We start from the raw sequence: 15328 nt of genomic DNA, 5'->3' as shown, positions 1-15328 counted from the left end.
AACAGTGTTCATCCCTGCAGTCAGTGTTCCCAGTTCTGGTTCTCCTGATGATGCTCCCCATTGTCTTTGATGCTTTCAATTTGCTGCTTCTGTCCTGTTTGACTGCCAGGAGCCCACGACTGCATCAGTTTGAGTGAGTTCAGAGCCTGTGCAGGCTGCCGCCCATGGTCATTAATTATACATCGGGCAGATGCGAGGAGCTGGCACCTGAATTGTAATTTCAGACGTCGGCCTCCCCTCCTCCCCCTGACCTCTGGTTTAACGTTTCCTCTCTGCCTCTCAAGTCTAACTTGCAAACAAGTATCATGCAGGCTGGGCAGCGACCGGAGTAAACAGGAAGGTGTGAGGGAGAGTCTGCTGAGGGTTCCACCCCTTTGCCCCGGCATCTCGGACTGGCTGGGCATTTTGCCTGTGCCCGCTGGTCGTGGAAACAACCCTCAGTGAAGGAGCCGTCATCTTCTGCCATTGGCTGCCGTGCAGAATCATCTCCCCCAGACCTCAGCAGCCAAACCTCCAGGACCGCCTAGAGTCTCTCGGGATCAAAGATTGTTCTCCAGGTCACTACGCTGGGCAACACCGTAGACAGACCATAATCTATTTGTGATGCAAAGGGACAATCTCATTGGCTTGGAAGGGCAAGCTATGATGATTGACAGGTTAGGTGACCAATGACAAGAATAAATTGATGGAAATGGGAAACCCAAGAATACGTCCAGGTTCCGTACGGTTGTCGTAGCCGGGTGGAGACAGTGGGGATAAGCTCACTATCTATTGAATGCTCCCAATGGTGTGTGTGTGTCTCAGATAGTTTTAGGGCTACTGGTGCCTTAAAACCAGCCGCTTCGGGCGGATGGGGTTTGGCAGCTCATCAAAGAGAAGGAAGTCTCTGATCTCAAACCTCCGCTGCCTGGCGGTTATACCCACTCATGGGGAAGGCTTCAGGAGTGAACCCCGAGGGGAATGTCTGGAGCTAGAGTCCCTAAGGCAGTCCTATGTGTACTGGCAATTCCTGCAACGCCGCTGGTGTCAAACTGTATCGGTCTCTGTCATACGAGAGGCTGGTGCCCACGATGGAGCTGACTACTCTCCGTAGCTTATTCCCATCCTGTGTAGTAGCCCTACCCCCCAGACGTTGATGCAGCCAGTTAAAATGCTCTCCGTGGTACATCTGCAGAAATTAGTGAGTATCATTGGTGACATACCAACTCTCCTCAAACTCCTAATGAAATACAGCCTCTGTCATGCCTTCTTTGTAGCCGCATCGATATGTTGGGACCAGGTTCGATCCTCAGAGATGTTGACACCCAGGAACTTGGAACTTCTCACTCTTTCCACCCCGATCCCTCTGTGAGGTTTGGTTTGTTTTCCCTCGACTTACCCTTTCTGAAGTTCACAATCCGATATTCGGTCTTAATGACTTTGAGTGCAAGGTTATAGATGGTATTTGAGCTGTGCCTAGCCGCACAGTCATGGGTGTACAGAGTAGAGCAGTGGGCCAAGCACACATTCATTCGCGTTGATTGTCAGCGAGGTGGAGATGTCGTTTCCAATCCACACAGATTGTGGAGCTTTTCGATCAGAACTGTAGGAATGATTGTGTTAGACACTGAGTTATGGTCAATAAACAACACCCTGACACAGGTGTTTATATTGTCCAGGTGCTCGGCAAATTTCAGTGGCTCCAGTCCTTGCTGAGACAGGAGTTAAATTAGATCAGATTGGATTCAACTTTATTGTCGTTGTGCCGAGTACAGACACAAAACCAAATGAAATGCAGTTAGCATCTAACCAGAAATACAAAGGATAGTGTTATTTACAAAATAACTGTGAATAAAAAGTAAGTGCTACAGCACACAAATATAAAAGTACTGAAACAGTACAGTATGGGTGCAATACTGTTTAGCGCTGTGATGTGAGGTTCAGCAGGGTCACAGCCTCAGGGAAGAAGCTCTTCCCGTGCCTGCTGGTGCGGGAGCGGAGGCTCCTGTAGCACCTACCGGATGGGAGGAGAGTAAAAAGTCCATGGTTAGGGTGAGATGCATCCTTGATAATGCTTTTCGCCCTGCCCAGGCAGCGTTTATGGTAGATGTTCTCAATCTAGCCATGATCAATATCTCAAAGCACTTTCTCACCATAGACGTGACTGCTACTGGACATTAGTCACTGAGGCAGCTCACCCCTGCTCTTCTTGGGCACTGGTAAGATTGTTGGGAACTTCCCGCTGAAGCAATGAGAGATTGGAAAGGAACACACCCACCTGTTGGTTGGCACAGGTTTTCAGAGACCTTTGGGGCCTGTTGCCTAGCAAAGGGTTCACCCTCTTGAAAGACAGTCTGACGTTGGCCTCTGAGACAGTGATCACAGGGTCACCAGATGCTGCAGGGGTCATAAGAAATAGGGGCAGGAGGAGGCCATCCGGCCCATCGAGCCTGCTCCACCATTCAATAAGATCACGGCCGATCTGGCCATGGACTCATCTCCACCTACCCTACCTGCCTTATCCCCCTAACCCTCAATTCCCCTACTGTGCAAAAAAATCTATCCAACCTTGTCTTAAATATATTTACTGAGGTAGCGTCCACTGCCTCATAGCTGTAGTTTTATTCTCCCTTTCAAAGTGAGCGTAAAAGACGTTGATCTCAGGTAGAAGCAGAAGAAATCCCAAGGTACTAATTTAGAGAAGAACAGAAGTATTCTCCTGTGTGTCTAAACGTACTGTGTTGAAGACACATGATCTGGTTTTTGTCACCCTGCTGTTTATTGGAGCTTGCTGTCTGCTTTATACTCGACACTTGTATTTACGTTGGAAAAATGTAGTTGGTTGTGAAACGTCTCAGGGCTATTTGAGGTTGTGAAAACATTGTATTGATGCAAGTTTGTCTTTTTAGTATTCTCGGATGTCAGCACATCTTTTCCTCTGGTTCTAATACTCAGCTTCCACTGTGAATCTTGCAGAGACAACCTCATCATGTGAATTCTCACCAGTGAAGGGCATAAAAATGGAATTTGTATTTAGGTTGAAGATACTACAAACGTGGATGGAAGCTTTCTTTGCCGGTGATGGATTTGCTTTATTTTCCACTTATCCCTGCGACTCTGTTCCCCTTCAGGGAGTGACCTTTCAAAACCAAATAACGTCCATGTGCATCAACAACAGGCTGGGTAGATCAAATGATCTCCCTTGTCTGCTATTGTCAGTCTCTTTGTGCTCTTATTATAATCCTCTCTAAAGGAGAAGCCCACCCAATACAGCTTGTTAAGTTAATTTTCTTCTTATATAGGGTTAAAAGTTGTTCTACCCCAGCCTGGCTAGAATTTGATTCAAATTCTCTCAAGTTGAACTCAGACCATATTTACTGGTAACTCTCTGTTCCTGCACTCCATTTTATGGGCCCGGCTGATTTGCAGGCTGCCGTATAATCAGCTAATATAGCAGAAAATGAAAAGTGAAGCTGCTATTAGTACATTCATTCCACAGCGTTCACTTTAGGGAAGAGTATGATTTATGAATTTAATGGATTGAATGAGGTTGAAAAGATTGGACACTGGGAGCTGGGCCTTAACACAACACTGAATGTAAAAATGATGTTCAAATATGTTCCCCAAGACCTTAATTCAACAGAGTTAGTAACTGCACCTTCAGGGAATCGCGAGGGATCTTAGCACAGTTTACATTTTGAGAGAGACAGAGACACTATTTGCAGAATGTTCCTAGAAGCAAATTATTTACAAATATTCTCCGCAATATGTATATTATTAGTAATATACTGGTGTGGTCTTTGCTTGCTTTTGCATTAATTTATTTTAGTATACATTTCCTATTGTAATTTATAGTATTTTTATGTACTGCTGCTGCAAAACAACAAATTTCGAGACATACATCAGTGATATTAAACTGGATTCTGGACTGAGGGTTGGTTAATGGACAGAAAATACAGAGCACATTGATATTTGTCAGTCTTCATCCATTTACGTATAGTTCTTTCATAAAATTCTATTCCTTACCTGTATGTGCCTGCAAGAAAATGTACCTCAACTTAGTGTATGGTAACATATTATATAAAGTATTCAACCCCCTCCCCCCCACCCCGGAAGTTTTCATGTTTTATTGTTTTACAACATTGAATCATGGTGGATTTAATTTCCCTTTTTTGACACTGATCAATAGAAAAGTGAAAACAAATTTCTACAAATTGGTCTAAATTTATTACTAATATTAAACAAAATAATTGATTGCATAATTACTCACCCCCTTTAAGTCGATATTTAGTAGATGCACCTTTGGCAGCAATTACAGCCTTGAGTCTGTGTGGATAGGTCTCTATCAGCTTTGCACATCTGGACACTGCAATTTTGCCTCATTCTTCTTTACCATACTGCTCAAGCTCAGTCAGATTGCGAGTGAACAACCCTTTTCAAGTCCAGCCACAAATTCTTAATTGGACTGAGGTCTGGACCCTGACTTGGCCACTTCAGGACACTATCTTTGTTTTTAAGCCATTCCTGTGTAGCTTTGACTTTATTCTTGGTGTCATTGTCTTGCTGCAAAACAAATCAGCTCCCAAGTTGCAGTTCTCTTGCAGTCTGTATCAGCTCTTCCTTCAGGATTTCCCTGTATTTTGCTGCATTCATTTTACCCTCTACCTTCACAAACCTTCCAGGGCCTGCTGCAGTGAAGCATCCCCACAGCATGATGCAGCCACCACCATGCTTCACGGTAGGGATGGTGTGTTTTTGATGATGTGCAGTGTTTGGCTTATGCCAAACATAGCGTTTAGTCTGATGGCCAAAAAGCTCAGTTTAATGAGGCTGTGGAAAATAATGTGGGGTCATGCTTTGGAGGAAAAAGGTGAAAAATGGACCTTATGTTAAGTGGTGAGGTATTTAAAAGTTTTAGTGCTGGGGGGGGGGGGTGGCTGTTCTTTTACACAAATCACTCCTGAAGTTAACATGTCGGTGCAACAAGCATTTAGGAAGCAAGTGGTATGTTACGGGAGAACAGAAATGTACAAGTGTAGATGCCCTGGGAGAAGGCCATGAGGAACAGGCGCTGGAGAAACCGTGCTTGACATACGGTACTAGTCTGGTCTCCTCACCCAAGGGTGAAGATGCTTTATATAGGAAAACAAAGGTTCATCTTATTGTTTCCTGGGGTGGGAGGGATTGTCTTGTGAGGAGAGATTAAACCGACTAAGCCTATATCCTAATCACAAACGAGAGAATATCTGCAGATGCTGGAAATCCACAGCAACGCACTCAAAATGCTGGAGGAACTCAGCAGGCCAGGCAGCATCTATAGAAAAGAGGACTCAACTCCAAACGCCCACTGCGCTCTTTTCCAAAGATGCTACCTGGCCTGCTGAGTTCCTCCAGCATTTCGTGTCTCTGTTGCCTAGCCTATATTCTACAGAGTTTAAGAGGTGTGAGCTGACCTTGGTGAAATGTACACAATTCTTCAAGGGTTTGAAAGGGTAGATGTAGGATATTGTTTCCCCCCGAGTGGTGTGTCCATCCTTAAATTAAAGCATCAGCCTTTCAACAGACGAAAGGTGAGGTGCCTCAGGAAACCTCGACCTGAGAGGGCTGTGCAGACTCGATGTATTCAAAGCAGTGAGTTTTCAAATGAATAATGGAATAGAGGTTAAGTGCAGGAGGTGACAATAAGGTGAAAGATCAGATCAGGTTTGGCTTCACCGTGGCTGGGTCACGTTTGATCTTTAGGATATCAGTATTTAGAGCAGCCTCCTCCAAAGCCTGACCGAGGAATTATCCCACTCCGCTTGGGAAATAGTGCGAGAATCGAGAAGGCAGGAGACGGGAGGAGGCCGAGAGAAATATATCGGGAAGAGACCGATAGTTTCCCAAAGACAGTCCTCACCCCCTTCAGAAGAGCCATAAGGTTTGGCTAACTTTAAAAATGTTGAGAAGCTAAATGGAAGCAAAAGTAGACGGTGATATACCTATCTCGAGAAATACTTATTATAATGTGGATTTTATATTACTTAGTTGTTATTCTTTATTCGCTCACTTACTCCTTTTTCCCCACCAAAATGAGAATATATATAATGTATATAATGTGTGTGTGTGTGTGTATATATATATATAAGGAGTACACAGGGAAATCTTTTCTGTGTAATGGATTTGTTCACTGACTTTTATGAATTCTGCAATGGGGGCCCTCAACTCACAAGTAGGAGGGGTTATCCCCCACAGCTAGACATTTCCTCTAGCTCAACGCAGGGTCATCTACTAGAGCCCTCAGCCTTGGAATCACACCTTCGTTGCCATTTTTGTTATTATTTGAGTTTCTTGGTTCTTATTTGTTCAGGGAGTAGATCGATTAAGTTTTATTCTAATTTCAATGATACATTGACAGATAAATACAGATGGCTAAGGACAAGGTAAAATTCATTTCTTTTAATGTCAATGGGCTATTAAATCCAATCAAACGTAAGAGAATTTTATCCAACTTGGAACAATTTGATTCATACCGGGAAAAATGGTTTAACTACATAATTCCTCATAGGCCTGATTTTATCCTCACAAATCAATGAATCTGTTGTAAAAATAAAAAGATCACTCCCTACTTGTACATAGTTCTTTCCTTTTGCTTGTTTTTTCTTTCCACTCTTTTCTATAAGTGTGTACCTCAGATAAATACTTTGTGGAGATTTGTGATATATATGATTATATGATATATATGTACAATGTCTGAAATACATCTTATGGAAATGTTTGTTTGATGATGAACTTCAATAATAAAATAGATTACAAAAAGAGCAGCCTCCTCCATCAACACTTCTCGAACCCCAGCGTCCTTGCATTTGACTCTCAGAAAGTGCGGAAACTTTTCAGACCATGCCGCGTTAGTATTCACGATGAATTGTAGCAGGTCTCGGGGACGGTTCTGAAATGTGTGGGGTTTACTGTTCCACTGTTAAGGTACACTGCATTTGTTCCCGAGCCTGAAATCAAAACTCTGCACCGCCCCCCCCCCCCCCCTCACTGCCACATGTAGGTGGGAGTGGGCAGGAACAAGACTGCTGCTTATTAGCCCAAGGAAACCAGGTCAATGACAGTTTCTAAAGCACTTCCACAGTCACCTCAGCACAGACTCGAGAGTTAAGCCACACGACACAGCTGGCTGAGTTTTAATTTATAAAACTGATATGGATGACGCGTCTGTGTCTCCAAACAGGAAAATCGGGGTCTGTAGCCATCCAAAGTGCATGATGTTTTATTACCTGAGAGTACCTCCACTGTCCAGATGAATAACTTCTCGAGAATGTTATGTAAGCATGTATATTTTTAAATTTTGATCAGTGTGGGGCCAATTGATGTGAAAATCTTCTAGGTTCTCAGCAAGATGTCGGAAGACAGTGTGACCTGTCTAAATATTCCTCTCTTTCAAACAGAGATCTGGCTCTCTTCAAAGTGCAGTCACTCAAAGACTGGTTTCCTATTTCCAACCAAACATGTTCCTCAACGTATTTAAAATATAAACCTGCTTTATCCCACAGTGGAATCCTGGATAATCTCTTCTCTTCCCTGCACAAATTGCTGGTCCAGAAGGGCCATTCCTCTCTTGTCACCAGCCTCTCTCCCACAGATACTTTGTCATTCAATCTTAAAACATAGGAGCAGAATTAGGCCATTCAGCCCATTGAGTCTGCTCTGCCATTCCATCATGGCTGATTTATTATCCATCTTAATCCCATTCTCCTGCCTTCTGCCCATAACCTTTGATGCCCTGACTGATCAAGGACCTGTCCACCTCAGAGTTGGAAGTTCGTGGGTTCAGCTCCCACTTAAGCAGAACCATCCCCAGCTGAAAATCCAAATACAGTACAAAGAGTGTGCCGCACTGTTGAAGGTGCCATTTTCAACCTGCTCTTGACACGTGAAATATCCCCCGACACTAGACTGAGCTGCTCTTGACACAAGTGAAACACCCCTCGACACTAGACTGAGCTGCTCTTGACACAAGTGAAACATCCCTCAACTCTAGACTGAGCCTGCTCTTGACACAAGTGAAACATCCCTCGACACTAGACTGAGCTGCTCTTGACACAAGTGAAACATCCCTCGACACTAGCCTGAGCTGCTCTTGACACAAGTGAAACATCCCCCGACACTAGACTGAGCTGCTCTTGACACAAGTGAAACATCCCCCGACACTAGACTGAGCTGCTCTTGACACTAGTGAAACATCCCTCGACACTAGACTGAGCTGCTCTTGACACAAGTGAAACATCCCTCGACACTAGACTGAGGAAGTGCATGAGAGTTCTCCCCATTGTCCAGAGGTCAATATTTATTCCTCACCTACCACCCACAGAACAGATCATCTAGCTATTAACATGAGCACAGCTACTCCCACTGGAGTTAAGTGCCACAAATCCATGCTAATAACTGTCCTCCAAAAGTACTTCATGGCTGCTAAGTGCTTTAGGATATAATGGCATGTGCAAAGTGTTATGCAAATAAAAAATCTGTTGTTATAGAAGGAGCATTTAATGACTGCATACATTTTCCATTAAATCTTCCTTATGGCAAATCCTGAAACTCTACAATGAAGTGAATGTGCACTGTTTTTGTATGCTAACACCTCAGAAGACTTTTCTCTTTCCAGACTATGAAACTCTCACCATAAATACAAAATTGGAAATTTGTCTTTCTTTCTTTATCCCCCCCAAACTAATTAACACAGGGCAGGTGGGTGGGGGGGGGGGGGGGGATGTGACATTTGACAGATACATCCATTATTCCACAGCATCAAGCAAAATTCCTTGCATTTCTATCGGTATCTGCCGAGGGACCCTCGCACAGGACGATTTACTTCCATTCCATTCCGTGGGCTCTAAGGTCAATGTAGGTCCCGCATATTCTGTGGCTGTTGAGCAGTAAACACTTGCGGAGCGAAGCTTCAAATTACATTTATCATTAAAGTACGTGTGCAGTACACAACCCCGAGATTTGTCTTCCCCACAGACAGCCATGAAACAAAGAGACAAGGAACCAACCCGTTCAAAGGAAAACATCAACCCCCACCCCCCCCACCAACTCCGTGTGCAAACAGCAACAAAAGAAAAAGGAGCAAAAACACGGAATATAAAGCAGAAACTCAAAAGGCATATTTCAGCTCGGCTCATTGCTCATCCGCTGGCTGTCTGTCCCGACTCAGAAGTCGCCCAGAAGTAGCAACAAGATGAAAGGAGCAACCGGAACTGGGACAGGTGGGCATTTTTAGGACTTTGCACTCTCCTGCGGCCTCTTGGAGGGCCTTCTGAATGTTTGCGCTATCGTCTGGTATGGAAGAACGAATGCAGAGGATCAAGGAAAGCTGCGGGTGTTTGTAAACGCAGCCAGCTCCAGCAAAGGCACTAGCCTCCCCACCACTGAGGACACCCTCATAAGGCAATGTCTCAAGAAGGCAGCATCCATCATTAAGGACCCTCATCTCCTAGGACATGCCCTTCTTTCAGTACTTGCATCAGGAGCCTGAAGCCACACACTCAGCATTTCAGAAACAACTTCTTCTCCCTCCGCCATCAGATTTCTGAACGGTCCATGAACCCTGCCTCACTATTTTGTTCTCTTACTGCACTACTTATATTTTTTTATATTTCTTGTTGTAGCTTGTAGTAATTTTTCACCTATTGCACTGTACTGCTGCTGCAAAACAACAATTTTCACGACAGTAGTGCCTTTTGTGGATAGCCTAAGATGCTTTCAGGAAGTCAGGGATCACTGCTGATCAATAGAGCATGATGTTACGTTTTGTAACTTCGAAAGAAAAGCACAGAATCGGGAATAACGTGTATGCTTCTTAGTCTCAGTTTTAGTGAGATGACATGGTGGTGTGATAACGTATGCCATTCACATACTTTTACATATAACCCATAATGAATTATGTAAACAACAAGGAATGCATAATCAAACAATATATTTATAATATTTCTCAAATATTATTGAAATATTAAATACACTACACTCTTCCGTGCTTAGTTATAAACTTAGTTATATATAACTAACTGCTTAGTTATATATATCTACTATACAGACATCCACTGCATAGTAAATTTTAATTTGTAGAGATTTAATTGCTGTAGAGGATTTCTTACTCTTGTGGGATAACATCTTTCCTGACATGGGAGATCACTCTGCTTGGCAGGTGAGACTTGTGGCTGTGAAACAATCTCATGTTCTGGGGCCTCCTCCATGCTGGCTATAGGAGTGGACTCTGAGACAGCTCTGGGTACCTTTCTTCTCTAACAATTGACGCTGCTCTCCTCAACTGATTGGTGTGTCATCTCCAGCTGACATCAGATGCAATCTCCACCGTGTAGGAGAGTGGTCCAGTTTGGTCCTTAATCTTTCCAAGCACCCACTTTTGATCACCTCGGTAGTGATTGACAAATCCTAAAAAGGACCCCACATGCGATATGTCCTTTGGCCTTGAGGTGCTCAGCACATCTCAGCACACTTGTGTAATTCTTGTGCATCGATGGTGTGACCGCAGTAAGTAATACTTGGTTTAAAGAATTTACACTTATTGTGTCATGCTCTGAGCCCATAATCTTCTAGTCTTTTTACAACTGTCTTGAGATTTTGTAGATGTTCCTCGTTATCCTAACCAGTAATAGTGAGTGCCTGGGGAGCCTTGCAGCACCTGTTCCTTGGCATTCAGACAGAGTGCAAATGCAGATACTACTTCAGAAATAAGCCCATTATAGTGATAAAGCCATTTGTGAGTGTTTACAGTGAGATAAGCTTCTAGCTCCATCTCTAGGTAGGCCTCAGCTAAGTCCACTTTGCTGAAGTGTTATCCTTCAGAAAGCTTTGCAAAGATATCTTCTACCCGGGGCAGAGGGTATTGATCTACTCTCAGTACTGGGTTGATGGTGACCTTAAAAATCACTGCAGATCCTGACTGACCTATTCTTCTTATCTACTGCGACCACTGGACTCCACTCAACCTTGGGAAAAATTCCTTCAGTCTCCATGTGACCCAGCTCATTTTTCAGCGCATCATTAAGCCCATTACTGAAGTGACGATGCATGGACAATTTCTTCAATTCAGCCACATACACTGAAATGGACTCCCCTTCCTTTTGATTCCACTTATGAAAGCTAAATTGCTCTGCAATCATCAGTGGTTTTGGTTCTAAATGTTCCTGTATTACGTTCATGATATCAGCAAAGCTCGTATCAGCTGGTTTGTTGGAGCAGTTAAACTTCTCAGCAAATTGTATTATATTCAGCAAAACTGGCACTCATATCTTATCAGGCATTCCATTTGTTTTAAAATACTGCTCAGTTTGTTCAATATACATCATCCAGCTCTGCAATCAGACGTGTCTATCTTTCTGATGTACCAGCCACTTCTACTTTTTAAAAAAGAATGTATTGTCGTTATCAGCTGGTACTCACTGTTTCTGAACCCGTGAATCTCATCCATTTTCTGCTTCTTTTTTTTTTACTCGACTGTCTCTCCCCTTTTCTGAAGAGACACATGTTGCACTATTTTTAAAATCTCAATCCGTCTCTCAATTCTTGTGAAGAAAAAAAGTGTTGTGCTTCAACAGGTTCATTTTAAAACTTCCTTGTTGCCACTGTTATGTTTTGTAACTCCAAAGCATAAAACTAATTGAAAGAACATGCAGCCCAGAATAACGTGTACACTTCTTAGTTTTGCTTTTAGAGAGGCACGGGCTTATGTCATGGTGGAATTGATGACGTATGGCATTCACATACTTTTACATATAACCTGTAATGAAAATGTAAACACCAAAGAATGCTTCATCAAACAATATGCTTATAATATTGCTCAAATATTAATGTAATATTCAATACACTCCAAGTTTGCGGATGACACGAAGCTGGGCGGCGGTGTTAGCTGTGAGGAGGATGCTAAGAGGATGCAGGGTGACTTGGATAGGTTAGGTGAGTTGGCAAATTCATGGCAGATGCAATTTAATGTGGATAAGTGTGAGGTTATCCACTTTGGTTGCAAGAACAGGAAAACAGATTATTATCTGAACGGTGGCCGATTAGGAAAAGGGGAGATGCAATGAGACCTGGGTGTCATTGTACACCAGTCATTGAAGGTGGGCATGCAGGTACAGCAGGCGGTGAAAAAGGCAAATGGTATGTTGGCATTCATAGCAAAAGGATTTGAGTACAGGAGCAGGGAGGTTCTACTGCAGTTGTACAAGGCCTTGGTGAGACCGCACCTAGAATATTGTGTGCAGTTTTGGTCCCCTAATCTGAGGAAAGACATTCTTGCCATAGAGGGAGTACAGAGAAGGTTCACCAGATTGATTCCTGGGATGGCAGGACTTTCATATGAAGAAAGACTGGATCGACTTATACTCACTGGAATTTAGAAGATTGAGGGGGGTTCTTATTGAAACGTATAAAATTCTAAAGGGATTGGACAGGCTAGATGCAGGAAGATTGTTTCCGATGTTGGGGAAGTCCAGAATGAGGGGTCACAGTTTAAGGATAAAGGGGAAGCCTTTTAGGACCAAGATGAGGAAAAACTTCTTCACACAGTGAGTGGTGAATCTGTGGAATTCTCTGCCACAGGAAACAATTGAGGCCGGTTCATTGGCTATATTTAAGAGGAAGTTAGATATGGCCCTTGTGGCTAAAGGGATCAGGGGGTATGGAGAGAAAGCAGGTACAGGGTTCTGAGTTGGATGATCAGCCATGATCATACTGAATGGCGGTGTAGGCTCGAAGGGCCGAATGGCCTACTCCTGCACCTATTTTTTATGTTTCTATGAATGACTTCTGGACTGTGAGGTGATAATCTTCAAGCCATCCTTTCCTCAGACCACAATGTCTATGCTGGTGCTGTCTGCCTTCACCAAGAGTTGGTTCCTGAGATATGATAATTATTAAAAGCATAATTATTATCATAATGGAATACACAATTCAGGAAGAGCTGTGTGAATTAAGCAATGTAGTCAGAGGTGCAGAATCTTTTTGAGAGAGTGTGCCAAATCAGCGATAATTTTCTAGAAAATCTCTTGTATTCTATATTAATTTTGTGACAAGACTATCACTGATTAATGAATTAGTAACAATAATTATGTACTTAAAGGGAAAAAAAGATGAGTCCTGTTGTTTACTTACTTGTATCATCGTTTTACTATTAGTAATAGCAGAACAGACACAGATTGAAATAAAAGAAGCATTTTAGAAAAGCTGTTCAAAAATAATTGATATGAATCTTTCAAAGAGACAACTTAAAAATAACAATTTTACGTGGCCATTTTCTGTCCAAATGCTGATGTGTTCACCAGGTCTGCAAAACGTATCATCCAATGTCTCGTGCTATCACAATGTCTAGCTGATGCCAAACCAGCATGAGCATTTCCTGTAAAAACATCTCACTGCTCTTGAGTTGTATAACATCATTTGCTGCATCATTTAGCATTAATCATTTTATATCTTCTTAGGGTTTAAAGAATCAAGGGGCATCACTGCATGCTGAGTGCCAACAGAATTTTTGCATGTACCACCTTTGGCACACGTGCCACGGGGTTCCCCATCCTTAGCTCTGACAATGGCTGGTGATGTCTGTCCAGCATAATACCACCCTGTTAGAAGGGTTGTAAGGTCTGTGGAAGACTGCAAAGGTGATTTATGGGAATGATACCAGAGGTAAGGAATGTTGGGACCAGGGAATGTTAAAGGAATATTTAATACAGGCAAAGTCTTTTGAAGACGAGTTGGGATTTAGAAATAAGTAGAAGGGTTAGTATCACGATGACATAGATTTATCTTATGGTGAAAAAGGCTCCAGGAAGATTTTTATTTAAACAGTCACTCAATGGGTGGTTATGATCTGGAAAGGGCAATACTTTAGATTCATTATAATTTTCATCAGGGAAATAGATAAATATTGGTTGCATTGGTTGCAAACTCCCTCAGAGTTTCAGGGAGCTGGGTTCAATTATGCTGTCAGAGTGGAGTTTGTATGTTCTCTCTGAGACCTCATAGATTTCTTTCTGTTTCACCAAAGATGTGCTAGTAGATTAATTAGCCATTGCAAATTACCCCTTGGTGCAGCTATCTGGGAAATAAATAATCAAGTCGATGGGCATTAGTTGCAGGGAATATGTTGACAAGGAGGGCAGTGGAATAGATGGGATTGCTCTGCTGGGAGATGGCATGGACCCACCAGACCAACAGCTCCGGTGTTGCAATAAGTATCAAGAATAACGGGGATAAGGGATGGCTCAGCAAGAACCATGCATTCTGTATGGTTCTTGATTGTATGAATTAAGAATGATAAAATTTGAAGTGTTCCTTTGAATAATTGCCAGTTTTCATGCGTCACTGGAAGGCTGACAGGTTTTGGCCGTCACTTCTCGTCCTTTATGTTGGGCCTTTGTGAGAAAGTACATGCTGGATTAGAAGGGTATTTTTCTAACACAATTGTGAATTTAAACTATGGCCAAACATAACAATGGTCCAGAACTTAAGGGTCAGGAAAAAACATAGCTCTACAAGTATTAACTTCTGCTGAAAGCAAAACTGTCTGAATAAAGATAGTCAGAATTTGTGAAATGAGATAAGCCAGGGACAAATGCTGGAAAGCAGCACAGTGAATGTGATGACTGGTTTCATTTTGGGATGATAAATGAGTCATCGTCTGGTGTTTTATAGCAACTGCCTCATTGCTGGGATGTTTTGTTCTGAATAACTATACCAGGACATAATGAATCATATTGGACACTACACTCACAGCTAGAGGCCCAGAGACATTTTAAGCTTCCTTTCATGACTTATAGAAATGAATAACAGAAGACTTAAGGATAACAACAACTCCCCCAGGAAACACAAACTACTATTTCTCAAAGACATTGGACAAATCAACAACATGTTAAACACAAGAGTTGCAAATCCATTTCAGACGTGAGATTGGAAGCCCCTTGTACCCTGTTCAGGAACGTTGCGATCAGTGCGATCAGAGGGCGTTCCGGGATTTTGACCCAGTGACAAGTGGTCAATGGCTGTCTAATCAGGCACCGTGTGTAAGCTGGTGGGAAATCAGATGGAGGTGCTGGTGTTTACATGCACTTGCTGCCTTGGTACCTTTTAAGTGAAGGAAATCTTTGACGTGGTTTGAAGAGGGCTGGTTGACACACTGAAATTACTTTACCTTCAGAACTGCTCCATTCTTCTGTTTAATCTTGGGTGACCTCCTCCTGGCCAGCTTGGTGATGATGACATACGTGCAGCCACCACACAGACTTGTATGGATGACAGAGGAGTTGTAATGTGGTAGGAGATACCAGCTCACCAAGGTAAA

Source organism: Hemitrygon akajei, chromosome 7, assembly GCF_048418815.1.
Source record: "Hemitrygon akajei chromosome 7, sHemAka1.3, whole genome shotgun sequence".
Taxonomy (NCBI): Eukaryota; Metazoa; Chordata; class Chondrichthyes; order Myliobatiformes; family Dasyatidae; genus Hemitrygon; species Hemitrygon akajei.
Note: the sequence above shows the minus strand (reverse complement) of the source record.